Raw genomic sequence first — 27788 nt, forward strand, 5'->3', positions numbered from 1 at the left:
CTGGTTAAGGTGATCCAACCAGAGGTCGTCGTGCTTTGTCATGCCTTCCCGCAGGTTACTACTCCAATCATTATACGTGACATAATCCGTACAAAAAGCCTATACTCTAATCAGTTTGGATATTTTTTCATAAGTAATTAGGTACTTATACTTAACTAGCTTCTGTCCGCGACTTCGTTTGCGTAGGATGATAATGAAGATTTAATGAAAATGAAATTTACTAGCTTTTGCCCGCCACTTCGTCTGCGTGGAATTAGTGTAATAGGTATTTTATTCCCTACTTAATATTTAAATTATTAACTCTCCATACAAATTTTTGCCCCTCTCCGCCTTTTTACACCCTTAAGGGATGATTTTAGAGATAAAAACTAAACTAAGTAGAAACTTATATCCTTTCCCACAACTCAAACTATCTTCATACCAGATTTAATCTAAATTGGTTCAGCGGTTATTGATTCCCCTTACAATCTTCCACCCTTCTTTTCACGCCCTTAAAGGATGATTTCTGGGATAAAACCTACCCTATGTCCTTTCCCGGGACGCAAACTATCCCTAAACCAAATTTCATCTAAATCGGTTCAGTGGTTTAAGCGTGAAGAGGTAACTATACAGACACACTTTCGCATTTATAATATTAGTATGGATAGGTAGCAGGGATTTTAATAACTTCATAAGTATGGATGTGTCATCGTGTGCTTTCTTCTCATCCGATTGTCATCAAAACGTGTTTATGTACACACATAATGTGTACGTCAACAACACCGACATTAATGCGATTGAGCCGTTTAACCACAAATAAACCCACTTATTTAGATTTACAGTTCACACGAACAAAACATTTAACCAGTTCATTGATACGCCAGTAAAACCGTCGGAATGTAAACAAAGGATAAAACATGGTGAGGCGGGTGCCAACGATCAATGTAAATCTAACGGATCGTGTGAACCGGCCTAATGATCTATAAATAAAAGCACTTGCGCCGGCGCCGCGCGCAGCGTACAACTGTCAGTGCACGCTGGCGATTAAAGGATCATCTCGCTCGAATATGGAGCAGCTTAACCGGAGAAGCACTCCATATTACAGAAGGCCCCAGCCATAATAGCAATGCTACTAACTCTGTAGATAAATGCTACATTATAGGTACCTATATACGAGATATATAGAGTTCCCTATTCTGTACAATATTTTTCTTCTTCTTCCTCGCGTTATCCCGGCATTATGCCACGGCTCATGGGAGCCTGGGGTCCGCTTGACAATTAATCCTAAGAATTGACGTAGGCACTAGTTTTTACGAAAGCGACTGCCATCTGACCTTCCAACCCAGAGGGGGAACTAGGCCTTGTTAGGATTAGTCCGGTTTCCTCACGATGTTTTCCTTCACCGTAAAGCGACTGGTAAATATGAAATGATATTTCGTACATAAGTTCCGAAAAACTCATTGGTACGAGCCGGGGTTTGAACCCGCGACCTCCGGATTGAAAGTCGCACGCTTCCCCTATTCTGTACAATATTTGCGCGATTTTATTGTATATTCGCATGTCAACGGAAAATTAAATTTAGCATTTATTCCGCCCAAAATGAGAAGCTTTTAGACACATCAATCAAAAAACACAGCAAATTCCGAAGCAAAGGTAAAACTTTTCATATTTTAACAAAATAATTGTATCACGAAACAAAAGTCGGCCCATAGGGCATCGGTTATTGGTAAGCAAGGTTGCTAAACCCAGTGGCGTAACTAGGGGGGGGAGAGGGGTCAAGTGCCCCGGGCGCCATCCAAGAGCGGCAGCAAGCAGCAATCAATCGGATTTAATCTCGGCTCAATCGCATTAATGTCGGTGTTGTTGACGTACACATTATGTGTGTACATAAACGCGTTTTGATGACAATCGGATGAGAAGAAAGCACACGATGACACATCCATACTTATGAAGTTATAGTAATATATCAGGTGTGGAATCACTATTCTATGCGGATGATCTTAAAATAATTCAACCGGTCGTAAATGCATCCGACTGTACGGTACTACAGCAAACAATCAACGAGGTCGACAGCTGGAGTAAAACAAACCGCTTGTATATAGCGTTGGACTAGCCCGCGCTCGCTACGATGCACGAACCAGGTAAGGAACAGGGACGGATTGCGATTAAAACATTTTGATGGATTCATGACAAGTATGTATTTATTTAAGGCTTATTATTCACTGGGCAACTAAAATATTAAACAGGAACTTTCATTGGGCATAATATATAATAATATAATTTGGCCGTGTATTAATATTTTAAAGGCCAATAATTTATTAACTCCAAATATAAGCATCATATTATTAAAAAAACTAGCATCAAATTCAAACCACAAAAATAATAATTGGGATCTTGAAATGATAGTTTGGCAACTAAATAATAAATTGGCATCTATTATTGTAAAGCGTATGATTTTTAATATTTGTTGTCATATTAGTTGTTTACACCTAAGTAATCATATTGAGCACATCGTTTTAGGTAGTATTTAAATTGCGGAAGCAGCTAAATTTAATGAATATTGGTTTATTTTTTGTTTGTTGAGGAATTTGAGGTTTGGAGAGGAATGCTGATTGACCGGTGATGAATACCAAGGGGTTGGGGATAAGTGTAAGGACAAAGCTGGATTAGGTATCTTTTGTCAGTGTCTTAAGTTCACGCTTTAAGTACATGTGCTCTTTATTCTACGACTGCTCTTTTTATTACGACCTGGCTCAGTTTTTTTGGATTTTGCTTGCTACTGTTTGGACCTTGGTGTACTGAGTTTTGTTCGACCCCTGGCTGTGTTTTACTGGACTTTCGATCGCATATTTATAATTCGATTGTAAATATGTTCCGACCGTGGGAAGGCGCTAATCACAGCGTCTACTTTCGACCGTGGGAAAGCGCTAAGACCACCTTCATATTTCGACCATGGGAAGGCGCTAATATCAGAGTATAATCTGAAAACAAGTGTCAGGAAAAGAAACACTGATCCCAAATTTAGCGAGGCGGTGCTAAAACACATCAGAGACATCGTCAACAGCACTAGTGGCCAATGGAAAAATTGCTGCAGGCATGTTGTAGAGATTGAAAAGAAAATGAAACGAGATTATGGGCACCCCTCTGTCATAATTAATGTGACAGAAGATTCCGAAGATGAAGAAACTAGTTAAAAAAAGTAGTCGTGATTTTTGTTATTTATTAATTGAATATATCTACATCTTTATTTATATTGTACCAATGCATGTTTATTTATATTTTTAGTTAGTAATTTATATTTTATGTATGTATAACTCATTACTGTTTGACTGGTTGTTTATTATTTACATTGTATAAAAAAACGTTATTTTAGTTTATTAAAAATTTGTCTGTAATACCTATATATTGTAAAAAAGCCGATATTGTTTAAAAAGGGCATATATGTATTAATTTTGTTAAATATAGTTTTAGTTTTTAGTCTGTAACATTAGAGAGGAATATTTTAATAGTTGATTATTTGTAAAACGGATTATTACCTAATGTTATTATTTAACTGATTAGTAAAAAAATGTTATTATTGTTTGTTTTAAATATGTAAATACATACTTGTCATGAATCCATCAAAATGTTTTAATCGCAATCCGTCTCTGTCCCTTACCTGGTTCGTGCATCGTGGCGAGCGCGGGCTAGTCCAACGCTAAAAAAACCAGTGTAAGTGCGCTCTCCGATAACGCGCCTTTGTTACGCATATCGATGACACATTTTAGACTGGTTCTGTAGCGTTCGACTTGCCGGCACTCAGTAACCGCAAAGACCACACAGCTAAGGAATATGTTTTCCCATTAGTTCATTTTAAACCTTATTGCAATCTCCATAGAGTGGTAATTGAATAACTGGTTAAAACGGCCATACCATTTTTTTATGCTAGTAAGTAGCACGTGCGGTTTCATTTAACAATAGACAAAGGATAAGCCGAAAGGGGACTGTTTGAAATCTACGAACCATACCTAAATGAATCTAAGTGCAAAGTAATAAGTTTTAGCCGGTCTCTAGATCCTATCCTCCAGACATATACTCTTACAAACATTCCCCTTGACCGAGTAACAGAAATAAAAGATCTAGGGTTAACACTCGACACTAAGCTAAACATGCACTCTCACATTACAAATATCTGCAAAAGTGCCTACAAAATTTTAGGGTTCATTATAAGAACGACTTCAGAGTTTCGTGACCCAAAAATTGCAATAATTCTATATAATGCCTATGTCCGTAGCAAGCTTGAGTACAGTTCCATCGCATGGGACCCTCGGGAAGCAAAGTATAACATCATGGTCGAGCGCGTCCAACGTAAATTTACTAGACATCTTTACAAAAGGTATTATGGATACTACCCGTACTTATTTCCGTCATCCTTTGTACTGGGAATGGTAGGGTTGGAGTCTCTCGAGCTAAGGCGTAAGCAAACGCTTGCCTTACACTACTGTCTACTTCTAAGAAATCAAATTGACAACCCATCTGTTCTGGAGCGTATGCGTATTTTTACCCCAGACAACTACATAGCTGCAGTAGGGCGTAGCGCACGTAGAGCCAGAAACCTTTTCGCATATCCAAATGTCCGCACCTATCACGGTTCAAACGCACCCACGTACCGAGCAATAGAATTACTAAATAACTTCTTAGCTTCAATCCAAAACGCAGACATATTCGCAGACAAGTGGCCGTCCTTACAAAGTAGTGTCAGGATTTTTTTAAACTCTACCTATGTAACTTTGTAGTATGTATGTTTAATTTAAGTTCCTAGAGATACTCGTAGTTCGAAAAATGTATACATGTTTATGATACTGACTATGTATTAACAGTATAAGTGTCTTGGCGTAGGTCGCTGTAAACTTATACTTGTGTTTGTTTGAATAAAGAATAAAGAGCAAGGGCGCCAAAACGGGTAAAATTTGTCAGTCGTCAGGGGGTGCAAATTTGGTGACTGCCCCGGGAGTCATATCCTCTAGCTACGCCCCTTGCTAAACCTCCAGGATACACTTATGTTGGCTGGGAGACGCTTATTTTGTCCCTTAACCTGTCAACAACAGTATTTTTATTAGGGGCGGCAATGCGCTTACTACATCGCTGGAGATCCCTTACCATCAAGCCGTTTGCTTGTTAGCTATTATCGTAAAACAAAAAGACAGCACAGGAAATTGACACGTGCGTGTCGTGCCGTGCCGTGTGGAAAAACTGAGCGTTTTTTTCGCTGCCCTCGGGTAAATGCGTATCGTTCATTCTTGGATTTAACGGGGCGTCAATATCTTACTACCACAGATGTAACCAATCCATAGTGTCCTGAAGTAAATATTATTTAAGCATAGAGTAACTTATACTAGAGCGCTACTGTCATAGTAAATTTTGTAACCCCAGTAAATTCACTGCCATCTGTCGACACACTTTAAAACTAAAAATAAATATTTATAAAAATACGATAAAATGTATTTAAACATGGATAAATGATTTTTTTATTTGCATTAATTATTTTTATATGATTTAGACCCATGTTCTTTCACTGGTATGCGTTAAAATTATAAATAACAAACGAAACAGTCAACGCCCTCTATACGAGTGTAGGCCAAAACTAGGGGCGCCATCTGATCGAGAATCAAATTTTCGTGATTTTCGAGGCACGTTTTTTCCTTAGACTGTATCCATCTATAACGGAGTTATATCTATCTTTGATATAAGTAAAATATAAAAAAATATAATTAATTATAAAACTCCAGTCAGACTCAAAAATATTAGATTTTTTGAAAACGGGTCACTCACACATGACACTGAAACATGTCGAGCTATTCGACTTAATAATACGTGAGTGACCCGTTTTCAAATAATCTAAAAATATATTTGTCCTGATTACTTATAAATTGATTCATTGATTGATAAAATTGTAATAGATACGACATACCAAGCAAGCAAGCATATCAAGCGTTACCAAGTTGGTGTGCATACCAAAGTTGATCTTATTCGCAAATTAAAGTCAGAATCTGCTGTCTTCTCTTACTTGTAACTTCCATGAAAACGTCTCACAAAACATGTTGCTATTTACGACAAACGAATATAGTTATTATTCTCCAAATAGCTGGCATAAACTTGTCTGTTGCCGCGGCATCTCTCGCCATTTGCTTCTCGCTTCATTTCTATTTATACACCGAACCCTGGCTAGAGTTTGATTCTGATCCCTTACCGAGAACGAGGGATGAACTAAAGCAGTGGTTGTTAAAACTTGAGGCCTATTCACAGTACATTCTTGTTATCAAATGATTACGGGTATGATTTCAGCTGTCAACAGTAACATTTCTTCAACCAATGGCCATAACCGTTTGATAAAAAGAAATTACGATTTGATTAGAATACCTAGAGGTTTTGGGTGCAAGAATGTTTGACACTAGTCAATAAATAAATAGGTAAAAACATTTCTAGCTCATTTGGAGCTTACTATCTATTTTTAATTCATAGTTTGATAACTACTTTACAAAGTTAATTCATTCCTGCACCGAAAACCCCGAGTATGTTGATTTGGCCTCCCAAAGTTTTTGCAGTCTTAATTTTTAAGGCTAATCTCATTTTAGACGGCATTTTGAAATTGAAACATTGAGTCATTTCTCTATGAATCAATGAAGACTCGATGAGTGCGATTCAAGACAATACGCGTTATTTTCAAATACATTTCATGATTTAGGTAAATAAATTATTCCACTAGCGATAAGTTTATTGGTCTTATTTTGATATAAGCCATTGAATAAATCGGAACAGAACCCAGCGGGGGTAGCACGGTCGCATTTTTATCGCTTGTCACCATGCCTGTCGCGTTCTAACAAGTATGTAAGTGCGAAAGTGACGGGCATAGTGATAGACGACAAAAGTGGAACCGTGCTGCGCCCGCAGGATACGAAAGGCTTTGCGCTGAATTTCGCAAAATTGATTTAAGTAATTTAGCTTCATTAAGTTCAAGTTAATAGAAGGTACTCTCGAATAGTTGTTAAGACCTGAAGGTCTTCCATTAGTACAACAAAAACTTGTAGTCGGATAGAAGGATCTTAAGAATCTTTTCAGGATTTTCCTTCCCAAATTACGCGGATCCCTTGTTAACAAAACAAAAAGTTACCGAAATACTTCGCTTTTGGCTACGGCTGTGAAATGAACCTACCGAGGTTTTCTCAAGGGACTGCAATAGCTTTCAAAAAGTACAAGGTTTTTAAAAGGTTAGTAACCATGTCAGAACTTTGGAGCTGCAGGTAAAGGCAAGGGGGCCTAGCAAAATGATAATAGTTGATAGAAAAAGCTAATCGAAAGTGAATTGTATGGAAATGATCACATGACTTCGTTGCATCTGTCATCCCGATATATTTTTAACCCCCTACGCGAAAAGAGGGGTGTTATATAACAACACCAAACAAGACCAAGTGCGCCTAGAAGATGTTGATGTCAACTTTAGCCAGTCTTCTCCGAGACCACGGGGACAACGCCGTCCTTGAAACGTCGGAGGTAAATTTAAAACGTATTTTACGCGATTAAGTCCCGTTGTGAATAATAAGGGGTGTTATATGTTTGCCGCCAATGTCTGTCTGTCTGCGGCATCGTAGGTCTTCAACGGATGGACGGATTTCGATGCGGTTTTTTAACGTGGAAGCGGGTTTCCTTAAGGTCGTTCTTAGCTATGTTAGATATAAATCAATCCAGCAGTTGAGTATGCTCTTTTCCATAATGATGTAAGACATTTTTGGCATAAAATGGATATTTTGGGATGCAAAGTACGTTTTTAAAATTATTCATGTTATTATGTTGTGTTGTGTTGTGTGTTGTCATGTTGTGATATTTTCGATCAGTTTGTCGATGTACGATCGTCATCTTGGGTAGGCCCCAAGGCACTTAACATAGTCTAGCTCTATGCTTATTTTTCACCGACGTAGTAAAAGAAAATAGGAAATTCACAAGTCCAACTTCAAGTATTATTAAATTATGACGACCGGTATTTTGACGTATTATGACGTCCGGTCTGGCCTAGTGGGTAGTGACCCTGCCTGTGAAGCCGATGGTCCTGGGTTCGAATCCCGGTAAGGGCATTTATTTGTGTGATGAGCACAGATATTTGTTCCTGAGTCATGGATGTTTTCTATGTATTTAAGAATTTGTATAATACATATATTTGTCTGAGTACCCACAACACATGCCTTCTTAAATTTACCGTGGGACTTAGTCAATTTGTGTAAGAATGTCCCTATAATATTTATTTGTTTAATTAAGTATGGCGTTGATCAACTGCGCCCGCGCTCTGGTACGCAATCGGAATAGGTGGCATGCCTTTGAAGTCTCTCCACGCTCTAGGGCGGTTATGGGGTAGCCTGACTTGTTAATGATTGTAAGAAATACAAGACTTTATACGTTTGTGACGAGTTTTAGCCAGTTTCTCTGAGTTTTGTGTAAATATTTTAATATTAGATGTTTTCTATAAATTGTATCCCACCAAAAACATTTTAATGTGAAATTTTGCCAAGATGAAACCATAAGGCTTGCACTGTTAAAAAGTTATCAAATCTCTTGTAGAGCCAAGCTCCTAACTCTACAAGCCCTAACTTCACAAACTCTACACCTTAGATAAAATATGTGGCTTGGCCGTTTCGCTATCGTCACGTAAGGTGAAAGGCATTATCTACCAGTCAACCACTCTTCACAGTTTTCATCATTTATCAGTTTATTTACATATTATTTAACAGGAAAAAGGGAGCCTAACTTCGTAAGCCCAGCAGGAACTGGCATAAAATGAATTTACCCAACGCAAATACCGCAAAAGATCAATGAGAATAAATTCCGAACGTTCGACTCAAAACCACGAAAAATGGCTCGAACCTAAAAATAAACATTAAAGATGCCAAATCGAATAGCTTACACGAGGACTATTATTATGAGAGGCTTTTTATAATGTCGGAGACACTTGAAACAAAGTTATAAGCACTGAAGGCAGTAATCTATCTTCGAAATTTTATGAATTCACGTTGAACGGTAAAATTTCTTATGCAACTATTGCTCGCCTTACAAATCCTAAGTGATCCAGGCTAGCGCTGATCTCATAGCGTGTTTCTCATATACATATTTGTTTGAAGATAGGCTACTTTTTATTAATCTACTCTGTTTGTACTGAAAAAAATAAAGTACTGTTGTCACGTCGTCGGCTAATGAAGTGTTACGCTGAAAGGCCTTCAGGATTTCAGCCACAAGAAAGACAAAGCCGATTTTAGGCTATGTGACATCTTTTAAGGAGATTTCATTGTTTATTATAATAAAGTGTATTTTATTTTTCGTACTCCAGCACTTCCATCTGTCAATTATATGACTGACAGTGATATATAAATCAACTTCATTTGAAACGCGATGCGGGGGCCTAGCGGCACTTGTCTATAGGATCATAATTAGAGAATGCAAATCGGTTTTTAATTGTATGAAGAAAAAACCGGTTAATAACCGGTTATCAACCGAAATTTCATACAAATAAAAACCGGTTTGCATGAATTCCCTAATCATAATACAGCTGCTTAGCAGTCATCTTATAAAAGTTATGAATATTCATACGATTAAGCTTAGAAACAAATTAAAAGTGGAAAAATGGATAATGGAAGGGGTAAGGACTTGGTAGCTCAGATGGTAGAGCACTAGGCTAGCGATTTAGTGGTCGTGCGTTCAAGTCCCACCCAAGACAGAGAAATTTTCCACTTTAAATTTGTTTTTAATCTTCACAGCATCGCTCGCAAGCGTTTCTACTTGATACAAAATTAATTTATTCATAATATCAAATCAAATCAAATCAAATCAAATGTTTTATTCGTGATAAACTTAAAACTAAAATTACATACAAAAGTATACTAAAGCTATAGGAACTTATAAAATAGGTAGGAGTTGAAGTTTACCACGAAATGGTCTCGCCTCAGCATAATGCTGACCCGAAGGTCACGATCGCAGCCGTACGACACGGCCCAACCGTAAGTTGAACGCAGCCTTTGCAGCAGCGACCAGCGCCATCTTGTCTACTGTCTATGGCAGTACTTGACAATGTCATTATTGACAACAACAAGTGTATAAGAATAAGAAATGGCTATGCCGTACAACGCGATAAAATATAAGATATAATTTACAAGTAACAAAGGAGATAAAACAAATACAACAGAACAAAAGTGGTGAAGTTTACTTTGTCGTACTAATAATAAAAAGAAAGAAGAAAAGACATTTATTGTAAAGACCTTCTACAAACAGCGCCACCTCAGTTACAAAAAAGAACTTACTCACTAAACACTTAAAGCTAGGTACAATGGTAGTTATAGAAAAAGGAGTAAGGTAAGGTAACAACAAATTTTGGCGCCGCTATAGTGGCTACAAAAGGACGCCACTCAGCATATGCTCTGGTATAAATAAATACCACAGCGCTGGTTTTCTGTGGCACCCCGCTGTAATATATAGTACAACTGTTGCATTTTTTTAATGGTTAAGTTACTTCAATTTTTATTCATCATTTTATGTGTTTGCTGCTGTCATAGAAAAAATATTGTGTACAAAACGGTACATAATTAGGTTTTAAAATTCTCGGGCCTGTATTTACAAAACTTGAATTTTCAGTACCATTATGAGCACAAAATACAATTTAAAGCACACTGTCGGGCTTTTATTTGTGGCAATAAAGATAAAAAGTAGCGAATTTCAAGGTCATAGAACTCATAGACATAGCTCAGTTAGTCACTGTCCCCCAGCACATAAAACAGATGGCCGCTGAGACAAAAAAGTTCAAAAACCTTTCCCAGTCTCAAGAGATGCGACGACCACGTAGCGCCAACGAAAATTCTCTCCTTTAAGATTTTTATCCACGTTATAGCAATGTTTTCTGAATTGCATGCATATAAAAGTAATGATCGAACATTTCGCACAATAAACCACTTTGCCTGAGCACCGCGCCGAGAATTACGATCATTGCATCCACCATAAGTTTTAATGTCTCTTTAGCAAAATAATGCGAATGTTAAACGGCAAATGATAAAGCAGTTTTATGCACACAATGTAGCCAATCCCCACGTTGCTGCAGAGAGATGCAGCACAAGTTTTGATTGTTCTCATTAAAGCAACCGCAAACAGAGCACCGGAATACACGAAAAAACTCAACCATTTCCGACCTTATACCAAAGCTATAGAGCTCGAAATGAAACACTATTTTAACTCAATGAAAATTAATGTCTACAATGTGATGGCGACCTTATTGGGCTGTTAATAAAGATTGTAATTGCTTGGTTGTGCAAAACAAAAGCACGTTATTAATGGTGCCAGTACTGCCAGTTAATTGTGATTGTAAGGAAGAGTGCGGCAAAAATAGCAGCGGCAGAGATAAGATGACGTATAATATGGAAATAAAGTTAAAATAAATAATATGCAATAAGGGACAGTGATTCATATGCGATCCATGTTTTCATTTTTTAAGATCGAATCTTGACTTTATTTCCAAAAAATCTAGTGACCGTTTTATCTATTCCCCGGAACTCAAACTATCTCTATTCCAAATTTCAACTAAATCGGTTCAGCGGTTTAAGCGTGAAGAGATAACAGACAGACACACTTTCGGATTTATAATATTAGTATGGATGGTAGTAGTCGTATTCATGAAAGCAGGATGTAGACAAAATACCGAATTCAGAAACAGATTTCCGTGACCAATAGCATCCGGGGCGATAACTCATAAAGTGGTTAAGGGCGACGTGTAATGAACCCTCGTGGATGTCAGTTATCAGCAATGAACCATTATAACATGGCAGAATATGCACGCCTTTGCCTACAATTCCATCCTTCAATATAAAAAAAACCGGCCAAGTGCGAGTCGGACTCGCGCACCGAGGGTTCCGTACATTACACAATTTAAACAATATATTTTTATGTGAAACGTGAGTGAAAGGTAAATTGCGGTTTACGATTTATGACGTATTAAAAAAAACTACTTAGTAGATCTCGTTCAAACCAATTCTCGGTGGAAGTTTGCATGGTAATGTACATCACATATTTTTTTTAGTTTTATCATTCTCTTATTTTAGAAGTTAGACGGGGGCACACATTTTACCACTTTGGAAGTGTCTCTCGCGCAAACTATTCAGTTTAGAATAAAATGATATTAGAAACCTCAATATCATTTTTGAAGACCTATCCATAGATACCTCACACGTATGGGTTTGATGAAAAAACATTTTTTGAGTTTCAGTTCTAAGTATGGGGAACCCCAAAATTTATTGTTTTTTTTTTTTCTATTTTTGAGTGAAAATCTTAATGCGGTTCACAGAATACATCTACTTACCAAGTTTCAACAGTATAGTTCTTATAGTTTCGGAAAAAAGTGGCTGTGACATACGGACGGACAGACAGACAGACATGACGAATCCATAAGGGTTCCGTTTTTTGCCATTCGGCTACGGAACCCTAAAAAGTAGCTGTGACTTTCTAAAGTCGAAGCTTCTTATTGGCTAAATCCTTAGTACAAAAGTTGTCCGTCTGATGCGTAGTAAGTATCTGTGTATAGTTTGTGGTTACCAGTCCGTTGGTGGGTTGAGGAACGGCAGCCACCAAAACACGTAGAAAAATTTATTTAGTCTTCGCATCCATTGAAACTTTGTCAGACAATAGTACTAATCGTCAGCCAACTATGTCGTGACAAAGATAGATATAACTCCGTAATAGATGGATACAGTCTAAGGAAAAAACGTGCCTCGAAAATCACGAAAATTTGACTCTCGATCAGATGGCGCCACTAGTTTTGGCCTACACTCGTATAGAGGGCGTTGACTGTTTCGTTTGTTATTTATAATTTTAACGCATACCAGTGAAAGACCATGGGTCAAAATCATATAAAAATAATTAATGCAAATAAAAAAATAATTTATTCATATTTAAATACATTTTAACGTATTTTTTTTAATCTTCATTTTTAGTTTTAAAGTAAGTCGATAGATGGCAGTGAATTTACAGTGGTTACAAAATTTACTATGACAGTACCGCTCTATCTTATTATATCCTCATTGGTCGTGGTAAAAGACCGTCGGCTGATACCTTGATTGAAAACCGCTACGCAAAAGACAAACAGTAGCTAAATCTTATTTAAATACACCAGGGTCCCTGTTTCATCATCAAAGTGGTTAAGGAGAAATCACAAGAATCACTTAAAAAACAACAAACTTGTAAACTAAAATTGGATATTTTACATTTTTTCAGCAAAAAACTGAATTTTTTCGCTGCCACCTTACAAACAATTTAACTTTCTGACATCCAGAAAAATCCCAACTTTTGCCAGCCCTATCTGCACAAAATAAAGTGTACATCCATCCCGCACATGGGGTCTCATATAGTATTCATAGAGGCCACACAAAGCGAGTTTTTTTCCCCGCTTTTTATTACCCAGGTGCCCCCCTCCCGCTTATAGAGGGTGTTCCATTTACTCCTAATGAGGGTAAACAGTTTTGTAAGGGAATTGGGAACTTTATGTTGGTAACAGTATGGGAATTGGGTTGGTTGATTGTTTTTTCTAGTGTTCTTGTTTCGGAAATATCTGTTACGTTTTCTTGTCAGGAGGAATGACTATTGTTTTTAAAGAAAGGGAAAATGTAAGAACAAAATGATGGTTTCGCCTCCATATAAGATTCTGTACTATACTCCATTATTGTAAGATTCTAAGAACATAAATCGTGCGCGAATATGGAAAAAAAAAATTTTTTACTAATTGAAATTATAAAAAAAAAAAATTTTTATACCACGTCGGTGGCAATCAAGCATACGGCCCGCCTGATGGTAAGCAGTTACCGTAGCCTACGGACGCCTGCAACACGAATTAAATTAAATATTAAATTAAATTAAATTCGATTATTGTTTAAAAATATGTATACCTAAATCATTACTAAAACAGCAACGAGCGGAGCAATATAATTATCAGTCGTCCCACTTGATGCCACATTCTATCGGCCTAATTTGAACTCATTATTATTTACAACGACGGGACTTAATCGCATAAAAAAGTTTTAAATTTACCTCCGACGTTTCGAGGACGGCGTTGTCCCCGTGGTCTCGGAGAAGACTGGCTAACGTTGGAGGTAAATTTAAAACTTATTTTACGCGATTAAGTCCCGTCGTTGTAAATAATAATGAGTAAAAATCGTGAAAGTTTAAATCAGTGTTCTGATTTGAACTGTAAAATACCTACGTCAATTTTTTTTTAGTTTGTCAGTTTTTTTTTTCCTATCTGGCTTTTACTCCCTGCAATTTTGCACAGGGTGAATTTGCCAATGTCGGTTTTTGATTTTCACACGTGAGGAGAATGTTCGGTATTGCAGTTGCAGTGTCAGTTTCTTCAAACAAAAACGTCACTTTTGACACTGACATATCCGATCCATATCGTATCTTTAGCAATATTTTGACGGATCTTAAAGTTCGAATCAGGCCGTCAGTTTGTTTTATTAAAAACATAATAATATGTACCTTTTGATAAAATTTGGTAAGTTTGAAAATATATCCCAATTTGGGACTAAAAATATATGTAATTTACCACTGAGTTACGTGATAGTTACTAGACACGAGAACAATACGAGATCTAATAGATACGTTATAGTTTAGTTCTCAACTAGTTATCTTTTGCTGTTCGATTCGAGAAACCAAGTGTCATTTCACGCTACAATTATTGTGACGTTTTGGGATATCTATTAGATATCCATTGGATGTCTTAGTAATATCTCCAGCAAATCAAAAAAAAATCAAAGCAAAATCTTAAAGAGATCGTTCAAGAGGACATTCGGAATCGCGGAAATGTCAAATTTGACATGGTTTTCTTAAATATCTCGTTATCGTTTCTGTTTTATATCTAGTGGATATCTAGTTGATATCTAGATCAGTATTCGAATTGGCCCGTTAGTTATATCGTTGGTTATATTTGCCAATATATTCAAAGGTATCGATAAAATAGGGCGTAGGCAGTAATTTGTAACTATGATACCCTTATCCTCGAGTCAAGTAGGCTTTGATTACCTAAGCCTTTACACGGAATTCGTCTGAACAATGGATGGATATCTCCTATCAAGGTCAATGAAGGATTAAGTGTGTTATGTTCTTCCACCGCATGAATCTAGTATAACTAGTATAACTGGACCCGGGTATGTCCTTAAACTACGTCCGGACCCGGGGTATGTCCTTAAACTACGTCCAAAAGAGAGGTATGGGCACTGTGATTGACCTTTCGCTTTGTGTGGTAGGGCACAGGACAGCGGATGTCATTCCAGATCTAGAGCAGAGCCCAACTGGGGAAGTACCTCCACCTTACAGAAAACCGCAGCCAAATAACACTAGACCCTACTCATAGTGTTATGTTCCTGCCGGTGAGTAAGGTTGCCAGAGCTCAACGAGGGAGAGGAGTGTTAGGGTCGGCAACGCGCATGTAACTCCTTTGGAGTTGCAGGCGTACATAGGCTACGGAGACTGCTTAACATCAGGCGGGCCGTATGCTTCTTTGCCACCGACGTAGTATTAAAAAAAAACTGGATCGGGCATGAGGGGTAGGGGGAAATGACCGAACGGGATAGTCTTATGTATCTTTCAGTAGGAGTAGCAGAGAAAGCGCTGTTATTGTTTGTCCCTGTCACAGTCTCACATTTTTTATTATTCCCCACCGTAAATTTGTATGGTTTATGGTGGGCTACAAATCTAATCGACCAATCATATCGTCGCATTGCGTATGTTCCGTCCCTTACGGGCGCACGCGCATAGCTGATCTATGTTCCACTTCCACGGCTATTTTTCTTATTAAATTTGTAGTAGGTATAATGCTTATTGCAACAAAAATTTGCTCTTAAACACTCGAAACGACAGAGGCGTGAAAACAAACCGGACAAGTCGAGTCGGATTCTCCCACCGAGGGTTCCGTACTTATTAGTATTTCACTAGACTTATATTGACCGGGATATAGACCGTGATTACCTTTTGTATTATTTGTGAGCTCCCGATATTTCGACGCAGTTACATGCATCATGTTCACGGGTGACTGAAGATAGCGGGTGGGTGTCAAAGTTGTGTAGACAGCGCTCTGTCTACCCTCATTCTTGCGCGTCGGCGGCGTCAATATAAGTCTAGTGAAACTAACCGTGAATCATTCAAAACTCTTATTAGTATTTGTTGTTATAGCGGCAACAGATATACATCATCTGTGAAAATTTCAACTGTCTAGATATCACGGTTCACGAGACAGACAGACAGAGGAGTCTTAGGAATAGGGTCAGGTTTTTACCCTTTGGGTACGGAACCCTAATAAGATATAAAAGAAATAGAGAGAGAGAAAGAAAGAGAGGGAGAGAGAGAGAGAGATAAACAATGAATCGAAGAGTATTAATGAGATACAAAATTGATAAATAATGAAATATTAAACACTTTAAACTCTCGCGTTTTGTACACATAATTGATGTCATCAAAAGGGTCTAAAAGGTAATATAATGAAATTTAATCGCATTAGACCCGTTAATGACATTAATTAATGGAATATTGAATTCATAATAAACATTTCATATAAAATGGTAGGTAAATATTCTGCGAAGGCAATAATAATGTAATACAAGGGAACATTATACCTATACTTGTTGTAGATGAAGAGCCTCCGAGCTTTGTATACAATTAAAAATGTAAGCCCAATTTATTCAACAAACTCAATGGATGATTTATTAAAAAAGGTTAAAGGCCTTTGAAGAAACGTGCCCGATAGATAATATTTCGTACAACAATATATAATGTACATAATTGTCTATCAACATAGACAAAAAATGAAATATATCCCTTGAGATATTTTTTTTGACATAATGATTTCCACGAAACGGAAAATAATCCGAATGCCCTAGGTACGAAAATAGCTTGGCTCCCCACGGATAACAGGCATTTTTAAATGCCACGTGCATTTAAGAATGAACCTTACTGACATTTATGTATAATATATTTCCGCATGAAAATGATGGCGGGAATAAGGCCTACTTTTCAGTCACATTGGCATTGTGTATGATATTTATTAAACAGGGAGGCGAGGCACTATCAGTAGAATATTGGAATACCAGTGACGGAAGCTACTTTTGCAATGGAGTCCCACAGGGACCAGTTTTGGGCCCATTTTTACAAGGTTAAATAATGTTAAGTTTTATGTGTGTTTGACGACCGGTCTGGCCTAGTGGGTAGTGACCCTGCCTGTGAAGCCGATGGTCCTGGGTTGGAATCCCGGTAAGGGCATTTATTTGTGTGATGAGCACAGATATTTGTTCCTGTCTGGGTGTTTTCTATGTATTTAAGTATTTATATATATATATCGTTGTCTGAGTACCCATAACACAAGCCTCCTTGGGCTTACCGTGGGACTTAGTCAATTTGTGTAAGAATGTCCTATAATATTTATTTATTTATTTACTTTGTACAAATAAAGGTCCGACGATTTAATGTGTTCAGTTGATAAAGTTTACACTTTTAACGAATTGTAAAAAGTTGGCAAAGCAAGTCGATTTTGCATTTTTTTTAATGAAAACATTAAATCCATTATAAAAGCAAGGTTAAATAATTAATCTGTGACAATTATATTTGCTTCCTGTTATTTTTTTAATTACCCACATATCCAACGTCACATTCGTACATATAAATAAAATAAATAAATAAAATATTTTATTCTGGCGAAATAAACCCTATTTTTAGGGTTCCGTACCCATAGGGTAAAAACGGGAACCTATTACTAAGGATCCGCTGTCCGTCTGTCCGTATGTCCATCTGTCAGTCTTTCCGTCTGTACGTCTGTCCGTCTGTCTGTCACCAGGCTGTATCTCATGAACCGTGATAGCTAGACAGTTGAAATTTTCACAGATGATGTATTTCTGTTGCCACTATGACAACAAATACTAAAAAAGTACGGAACCCTCGGTGCGCGAGTCCGACTCGCACTTGGCCGGTTTTTACATTAATTCTTCTATATGCTTTCTTAACTTTTCTGAGATTGATTGGTAAATATACTTAATGTTAATTTGGCTATTTTAGGTACAATCCATACTAATATTATAAATGCGAAAGTCTGTCTGTCTGTCTGTCTGTCTGTGTGTTCCCTCTTCACGCTTAAACCGCTGAATCGATTTAGATGAAATTTGGCATAGAGATAGGTTGAGTCCCTGAGAAGGACATAGGATAGTTTTTATCCCGAAAATCATTCCTTAAGAAAGTAAAAAGCGGGGTGGAATTGAGATAATTAATGAAGTGTCTGCTAATTTGTGTGCATAATATGCTCAAATTGAATAATTGCTATGAAATTTTGTCCAGGCGCTATACTTTAGCTGCTGTTACTAAGTCCGCGCAGACGAAGTCGCGGGCAAAAGCTAGTATTATATAATATTGTTATTTTTTTTTTTTTTTTTTTTCAAAAAAGTATAACACATTTTAAACTTATACAAGTTTCGCCAAACTTGCGTTTAACGGCGAAATGGTGCACTCATTTTCAATGTTAGTACCTTAATCTAAATTTAATGATTAACTTATATTACTAAGGTTAATACTTTTATATTACATTAACAAAGCGTTAATAAACAAACGTATGCCTTCACACTTTACCGTTGCTATTCGATACCAATCTGTAAATACATATCACATTACGAAAAATAAGAATGACAACACACTCTCCTTCACTATAAATATACGTATTTTGTTACTAAGGATGTTTGCTTGTACAAATACGTAAGGTAGGGAATAAACATTCCTTAAAGATATTATTACATTATTGCGAAAAACAAGCGCTGGTGGCCTAGCGGTAAGAGCGTGCGACTTGCAATCCGGAGGTAGCGGGTTCAAACCCCGGCTCGTACCACTGAGTTTTTCGGAACTTATGTACGAAATTTAATTTGATATTTACCAGTCGCTTTTCGGTGAAGGAAAACATCGTGAGGAAACCGGACTAATCCCAACAAGGCCTAGTTTCCCCTCTGGGTTGGAAGGTCAGATGGCAGTCGCTTTCGTAAAAACTAGTGCCTACGCCAATTCTTGGGATTAGTTGCCAAGCGTGACCCAGGCTCCCGTGAGCCGTGGCAATAATGCCGGGACAACGCGAGGAAGATGATTGCGAAAAACAAGTTTTTAAAAATGATGGCCTCGTTATCTCCTTAATTACACCGTGACAGTGTCAATTCGCCTTACATTGCATGTTAAACACGTAATAATAAAAAACTATGTTAAAATAAATAAAAATAAAAAAAGCCTTTTATTTCCAATTTACAATTATTTTACATTAGAATTTTTAGCGTATCGGTTAGTAAGTTTCTAATAGTTAGTGTTAGGTTTATGTATTCTATTTACTATCTATTTATTTAATTTGGACCCCTATTTGGGTGTAGGCCTCCTCCAATTCTCTCCATTTCTGCCTGTCTTCCGCTTTGTTTAGCCAGTCTTTCCCTGCAGTTTCTTTTATATCGTCCAGCCATCGTTTATATGGCTTTCCTACTTTCCTTTTGCCAATAGGGCCTTTCCATTTCGTTGCCAATATTGTCCATCTATGGTCTTTGTACCGTGCGATGTGTCCTGCCCACCGCCATTTTAATTTGAAGGCTTGAGTTAGTGCGTCTTGTAACTTTGTTTTTTCTCATAGATGTACTCTTTATTTTTTGTATCTAACAACTATGTTAGATACAATTAATTATTACTTTGCTTACTAGATATCTACAATACATACTTAGCTAGGAAACGATGCAGGCTCGACCAGTGCTGCATATAGCGACTATCGAGCCTACCCGCTATCACACTCAGGATACTGTCGCTAATGTCAAGCACTGCGACGCGTCGCGGCAGCGCGCTTTCTTACGGCCTGGCCACGACATCACGCGGCGGCCATAGGTTGGAGCAGGACACAGCAATCGGACCTTTCGTTCCCACCTATGGCCGCCGCTCGCCGCAGCCGCCGCCGCGCGATGTCGTGGCAGGGCCGTTATTGTGGCAAAGAAACCGTCTACCTGTGCGTCCGTGAACATGTCTGACGCGCTGCAGAAGCGCGGCAGACGCAACAGCACCCTGAAGGCGTTGAATAATGACTAGTGAAAGAAAGCCAAAACGTATTTGTTAATCCGAGTGAAAGAGTCGGCTTCAAGAGCCCGGTAACGATTTTAGAGCAAAAATGTAAAATTGATAGATTTAGTCGTTGAAGTTGTACAAATTGTCTTTTTTACCGATTTTTTCCTTTAGTCGATAATTTTTTTTGAACAGAATTTGATAAAATTTGGTAGGTTTGAAGGGCTCCTCCTTCTGGTCGGAACAGAACCCTCGGTGGGCGAGTCCCACTCGCACTTGTCCGGTTTTTAGTATTTGTTGTTATAGCGGCAACAGAAATACATCATCAGTGAAAATTTTTACTGTCTACCTATCACGGTTCATGAGATACAGCCTGGTGACAGACAGACGGACAGCGGAGTCTTAGTAATAGGGTCCCGTTTAACCCTTTGCGTACGGAACACTAAAAATTGGCTCTTAAACATTCTAAAATATACGTGGCAATAAAATTGTTAAGTTTTCCTTCACCCTTTCTGACTCCCCTTCAATTATACGCACCCCTGAACGCATCTGAATTTCAGATCTTTCTATACCTTATTGGGAGTTTCGGGAGGCCAATTCGACCTTACATTCCGATAGCAAAATGATATCATATTGTTATTTTTCGTGTGTGCATTTCACTTATACTTGTTCGTATATGTAATGGTGTAAGCGAGGCGCACGCACTGAAAAAAAAATAGCCGAATTCTTTGAGGTATTCAGAAACTAACTGATTTTAAGTTTAATTTTGATCAATATCTTACAACTGATTTCGTTGTAATAAACCGACCTGTTGGCTGGTATAACACATAGTTCGCAATTCCCAATTTTTGGATAAGTAGTAACAAAATATTTTGTTACAGTTATGCAATCATTTCTTGCAGTGCGGGCGAATGATAACAAAACTACATCATTTTGATATCGAAATGTAAATTCAAATTGGGCTTCCTGGATGCTGAAATAACAGACGGAGCGACGTTCATGCAGCACGATGTAGATTTTATATTAGAATTATCTTCGATTCTGTGCCTGCGCTGATCTAACGAGGTATTATTTTACGACCAAATATGTGACGTTTTCAACCAAAAGGTACCACATTGTCGCTTGTTGATAAGATTGATTTTTAATTGAAGCTTGGAAATAGTGCCTTTCTAACAAGCGACAATTAGTACCCTTTTGGTTGAAAATGGCACTTGCCTATATGTGGGCTAAATTGATATCTAGCACATACTAAAACTACAGGGATAGAAAAACTGACAGAAGAACATGACGAAACTAGTTATACAGGTCCGTTGTTAAGAAAAACCAGTTTGAATTTTAAATTTCTCTGATACTAGCAGCACAAGAAAAATAGATAATGGTAGTCTACTCCTAAGGCTTAGGACTCCACTGACAAGGCATTATTGCCAAACTATATTTAATCGAACGTGTTTGTAATTTTAATAACAAAACTTCCGTGAGGCACTGACATTAAATATATTAAATCCGGGTCACTCACGTTTATAAAACCACATCATCTGCGTCACCGTCATCTGCGTCGGGCCACCGGGTCACCCACGTTTATAAAACCACCTCATCATCTGCGTCACAGTCATCAGCATCGGGCCACCGGGTCACTCACGTTTATAAAACCACCTCATCGTCAACTGTTTAGGGCCACCAACGCGAACGCTCTTTGAAAAATTAAATGCTGCTCGTTATGGAGCGAATCATATCGAGCAATCATCGACTTTATAAACGTGAGTGACCCGGTTTTAATATATTTAATGTGTTTGTAATTGTTATTTCGTTTTTATACGGGATGATTTCATCCCGTATTCAATTGAATACGCCTCCTAGCCTACTTTTAAGTTGGCAAGAGAGAACTTGTTATTCCTTATTCTGAAAGGAAAATAAAGTAGACGAGCGCTGAAACACTGCCTGAAAACTGAACTGAAAAATACAAAAAAGCTAAATAAATTTGTGCTGTGAAGTGTTAAAAAGAATATTGTTTTTTCAAATGTGCCCGTGAATTTGCAGTTTAAAAACGAGGTTTCAATTTCATGGGAAAATAGAGAGATCTAATTGTTTGTGGTTTTAGACTATTGGTGGAAATCGAGCATTGAAATCTAGTTCCAAAACGGAGTAAATTAAAAAAACTTAAAACCTAATCGAAATTAAACTATCGTGAGACATATTTCAAAATATTTAGATCAGCACGGTTTCATTCACTATTGTTTTTAATCGCTTTTGGCGACATCTTTCGGATTCGTCGGGAATCCTTCCTCAGGCACGAGTGTCCGCGGCGGTTGTACTCCGTGCACAATAGTGAGAGCTTGTGATTCTAAGTAGATTACCTACCAGATAAAAAAAAGTTTATACCTTTCAATAAATGCGACGTTTTCAACCAAAAGGTACCACATTGTGAGTTGTTGATAAGGTTGATTTCTAATTGAAGCTATATGGAAATAGCGCCTTACTGACAAGCGACAATAAGTACCCTTTTGGTTGAAAATGGCACAAATGGTCCGTGTACAGTCAACCAATATTTCTAGGCCACAATGGAACCTAGACGCTTTAACTACTAGATACATGACATGCATCACTCGTAGGACTGTCGTAGAATAAAAACAAATTGATTCATTATGACATGGTTCAAGGTCTACCTTGAAATTTATTTTGTTGACTGTACGAGTATGTAGGTATTGCCTATATCTAAAGATAAAGATAAAAATGTTTATTGCCTTAACTAGAAATCTTACATTCCTTAAACCTTAATTAAGTAATAAAAATACGAAGAAGTTGGACATTTTAAACATAGTAGGTAGGTACATTCATTTAAATTTCATACCGTTATAGGCAATGGGTACCAGTCTCAGCCTGTGCCAGATATATAGTGTACATATATCCAGCGCTGATTTTCAGCCTGGTCCCTTTATATAATCTATACTTTGTGAGGTTGGCTACGTTGGTTAGCGTATGAATTTTTAAAATCGTACCTGAATAGGGAGGCCTGGGAACAGAGTACTTATCCTAGCTAGACTACGAGGCCTCTTTTTATGGTTTCAGTTAAGTGATATTGAGGTCAGACGGGGTGGTAAACCAAAATCAGAGCGCACGTGTAAAGAAAAGACTGTATTTGAAAAAGGTCCTTGACATACGGAAAACTTTGTGTTCCTTTTTAAGATACCTATGAAACCTTAGAATTGTTAAATAGTTGTAAAAAGGTTGTAAGAGTTGAAACTATTAGCTAAGTGTATTAAGAAAGTTTGGAACTTATTATTGAAATATAACAAAGAAAACATTCTCTCTCTTAATTGACGAAACGTGACTGAAAAATTACATGCAAATAGGTAGAATATTTACAGACTTTCAGGTCAATTTCAAGAATGTGACAAAGAACATATTACACTGAAATCAAAAACTGATTATTTTCATCACCGCTCTACGCAGAAGTTGTGTACAGAAGCTAGTACATAGTATAATATTCACATCAAAGACAAGTACAGATAATACATAAATGGAATACGTACCCTATCTACAATAGTGAAAGAAATCCAAATCCACTTCCCGGGTTCATTGAACCGTGTAAACCCTTTCCGGGTTCAGATCTTAAGCCGCTTTGATATTTGTTCAATTTGATATATACAGTAGAATCCGCATATAATGACATCGAAGTATCGAAGGGAAGTGACAAAAACGTCATACTAAGCGGATGTCATATAAAGCATAGTGGATTAACTTCTTATTTTTGTTAACTTTTCCAAATTAATCTCAAATTTCTTTGCAAGAGATGAGTTTTATTAACCCTGTACCACTCAACTTGTCACTGAGAATCAAAACTAAAACAGCATACACGTCACGCACGCACCAAACGACGTCCTCGCAGGGAAAGAGATGGGGACGACCATGAAAACCAGCGAATGTGACAATAGTATAACCGGAAATAATTTCATGAAAATAGGATTTATAGGTCATAGTAAGCGATTTGTCACTATAACCCAGGTAGCAAAATGACGTAAAATGACGTCAGCGACGTCATAATGACGGCATTATTACGTCATTATGACGTCGCTGACGTCATTGACGTCATTTTGCTACCTGGGAAGCGAAGTCATCTTATCCGACTTTGTCACAAATAATTTTATATGAAAAAACTTCATACAGTACTTACGTCATAGTAAGCGGTTGGTCAGTATAAGCGGAGTCATAATAAACGGATTCCACTGTATATTCGTATTAACACTTTTGGTTGCTTGGAAATAAAAGTTACGAAATATTGTATGGCCTGCTGATTCTTCTGCTGCTGTCGGCTTTGTGATTTTAAGGGTATCGATTATGTTACTCGAGAGTTTTTATCAGAAGTCAGGTAAAATTAATGTAGATTACTGAAATGCAGGTGTGTTCTCAGCAAAGTTTGCTTAGCAGATTATAGGAGCCCCGCTTTATGAAATAATAAAATACTCTTTTCTTAACAAAGTTCTTCAAGTATTATTATCTGATGACCATTTCTCTGCGATACCGGCGTGCCTAGTGCGGGTACCAAAGTTAATTATATACCTAGTAATTGTAATTTTAGTGTTATATAGTAGATTGTTAACAAAGGGATAAAAGGCACTCATTTCAGTCGAGGTAGTTTGGCACTCGAACGCAGTGAGAGTGCCGATAGTCCGAGACTGAAATGTTGCTTTTCACTCGAGTTACTCTACTTTTCATTTCGAATACGAGGAAAGTAAAATACATGTGTATTAAAAAAATAAAACATGACTAGGTATAAACTTTTATAGTATCTTGAGGGTACTTTCAATAAAAAAAAATCGTTATTTAGGGAACGGGGAGTTAAATATCAAAATGAAAACTATACAACAAATCCATTTAAAACCAAATTTTAATTGCTTATCGTAAGAAAAATATTAAAAACGTACTTGGAAAGTAAAACGCCCTAGAGCAGAAACGTAGGTACCTATCACTTTCTGCACACTTCACAGAACAACAATGACATTTCAGGACATAAGAAATGAAAAAAATATTTTTATTTTCATTCATTGGAATTGGACTCATCTAGCAATTTCCCGCTTGAAACCCTGGAAAATCGCCTCTTTTATACCTCCCACTGTTTCTTCCGAGAAGCCTCTAAATTTAGGACATGTATTCTATTTCAATCTATTGCCCTCATTTCGTGCAATTTAGTAAGCTTTTGCGTATTAGTGAACAGCGGCCGGTAAGGAAATTTTACGGCCCGGGCAATTAACGTTCCCGTCGACGTATTGTATGATTTATTGTATTACGTAATTTACTGGCGGTTGAACAGATAATTGTTATGGTTTTAACCGCTTTTATGAGGGCGGGATTTGGGAGCGCTTAAATTATGAGTGTTTTATCATAATAACAGAAATGTATTATAATTTGAACTTTTTAAATGTTAAAAGTATAATAAATAAATTTATACATAATGCTTGTTCTGTGTAGGCCGTAAGGGCTCTTTCATTTTGATACATAAAAAAAGGAAACACTAATAAATACTACAGTCGGTATCTTGGTTAACATTAGATTATAACAATTACAAAAGAATAGTACATTGTGCAACGAGTACTAAGCTGTAAATCACATTTTCAAATAATGTTAAGACATATAATTACCTAAATAAAATCTAAAAAATTTTTTTTATTTTATTTCATACAACGGTAAAAAAAATCAAATTGGTTGAGTACCCCCTTGTAGTTGAGATAAGGTTACAAAACTTGGCGTATTTTATCAAAAGCGGTGCCGCTTCTTCTAGCTAGTTTGAATTTTTTCCCATACAAACGTGAACCACCCTACTACAGTGGTTTTAAGGGTTCCGTACCCAAAGGGTAAAAACGGGACCCTATTACTAAGACTCCGCTGTCTTTCTGTCTGTCAGCAGGCTGTATCTTATGATCCGTGATAGCTAGAAAGTTGAAATTTTCACAGATGATGTATTTCTGTTGCCGCTATAACAACAAATACTAAAAAGTACGGAACCCTCGGTGGGCGAGTTTTTTGTTAAGTATTACGTTTGTATTTACTGATACAAACACACTGACACACACTGTTTGTATTTACTGATGATTTACATTTATTATGTTAATTAGAAGCTAAATAATAAAAGTTTCACAAAAGTATTCATATTGTTTCAAGACTAAACGGGAAATGAAACCTTTACCAGACAAGCCAGAAATGTACACATTTCCGGGCAATATCGCGCATTTAATGAACATGTAGGTTTCGGGAGCAGGTGCAACTGAAAAAGTGTAATTTCAGGGAATGTTCACATTTACAGGTTGCGAAGTTTACTTATTCCGATTGCCGGGCCAATTCGAGTTTAAGTTATTATTAGATCTGCGCATAACTTTCGGAACAAATCAACTTTAATTTATTAAATATTTTGATTAGTGTTTTTTAAGCAGTCAAACTACTACTACTAAATATATTAATTATAAACTGAGAAAGATGATTTAGAGGAACGTGGTTGGGTGAGTAAAAGGTACCGTTGACGGGTAGACTTAGACTGATTTATTAAACCATAATCAAGTGTTTTATACATCTCTAATCTACGGCGGTACAGACATTATCTTAACCGAATCAGCGCGTGCTCTAACTTATACATACTAAGTTATCGACACGCGCCGATAATATTTTGCTGACCGCCATAGATGTCATATTAAAGAAAAAGTGACGAAGCCCTCCAGTAATGAAGGCCGGATTCGAACCGGCGTCTTTAGCAATCCGAGCTAATGCCCTGAACCCCTAGGGCACCCCGCCACGCTAGGCTAATGCCTAGGGGTTCAAGGCGTTAGCCCGGATTGCTAAAGACGCCGGTTCGAATCCGGCCTTCACCACTGGAGGGCTTCGTCACTTTTTCTTTAATATATGATCTATTTCAGTTTATAGTTTATTAGATCTGTTTCCAGTATGAAAACCCGTTTTTGGTTGAAGCAAAGATAGATATAACTCCGTAATAGATGGATACAGTCTATGGAAAAAACGTGCCTCGAAAATCACGAAAATTTGATTCTCGATCAGATGGCGCCACTAGCTTTGGCCTACTCTCGTATAGAGGGCGTTGACGGTTTCGTTTATTATTTTTTAATTTTAACGCATACCAGTGAAAGAACATGGGTCAAAATCATATAAAAATAATTAATGCAAATAAAAAAATAATTTATCCATATTTAAATACATTTTAACATATTTTTATAAATCTTCATTTTTAGTTTTAAAGTATGTCGATAGATGGCAGTGAATTTACAGTGGTTACAAAATTTACTAAGACAGTACCGCAGCTCTATCTTATTATATCCTCTTTGGTTAAAGAAATGTCACTTTTGTCAGACAGATCAGTATCATATAGGCAACATATCTAATAATTAATACTCGAATTGGCCTGTGTTTCGATTCGTTTTGGATCAGAAAAGCACATCAGTTTCTTAGAAAAAAAAAACATTTTGTAAGTTATTTTAAATCTGGACTCGTGAGTGATTCTATAAGGCTTCTGACTCAATGGTGCAATATTTGCTACTAGCTTGTTATTAGATAATTATGATAAATTCTTTGTGCTAGTACAAGTGTGCAAATAAATTTAAAGAGGTGTTATTAATTTTAATAACAAAACTTCCGTGAGACACAAACATATTAAAGTATTAACCTTAGTAAGATAAGTTAATCATTAAATTTAGATTAAGGTACTAACA

The 27788-nt window shown here is 37.1% G+C and overlaps 1 protein-coding gene and 1 non-coding gene across 2 annotated transcripts in view; one reads left to right on the forward strand and one right to left on the reverse strand.

The window, feature by feature from the left end:
• The window catches only part of LOC134756100 (zwei Ig domain protein zig-8-like), a 660767-nt gene that overhangs the window by 612505 nt on the left and 20474 nt on the right, over positions 1-27788 (reverse strand). The gene's annotated exons all lie outside the window — the stretch shown is intronic.
• Positions 9646-9718, forward strand: Trnaa-agc (transfer RNA alanine (anticodon AGC)). Its single transcript has one exon. It is a non-coding gene; the product is annotated as a tRNA-Ala (tRNA).

The sequence above is a fragment of the Cydia strobilella genome, chromosome 3, assembly GCF_947568885.1.
Source record: "Cydia strobilella chromosome 3, ilCydStro3.1, whole genome shotgun sequence".
Classification (NCBI taxonomy): domain Eukaryota; kingdom Metazoa; phylum Arthropoda; class Insecta; order Lepidoptera; family Tortricidae; genus Cydia; species Cydia strobilella.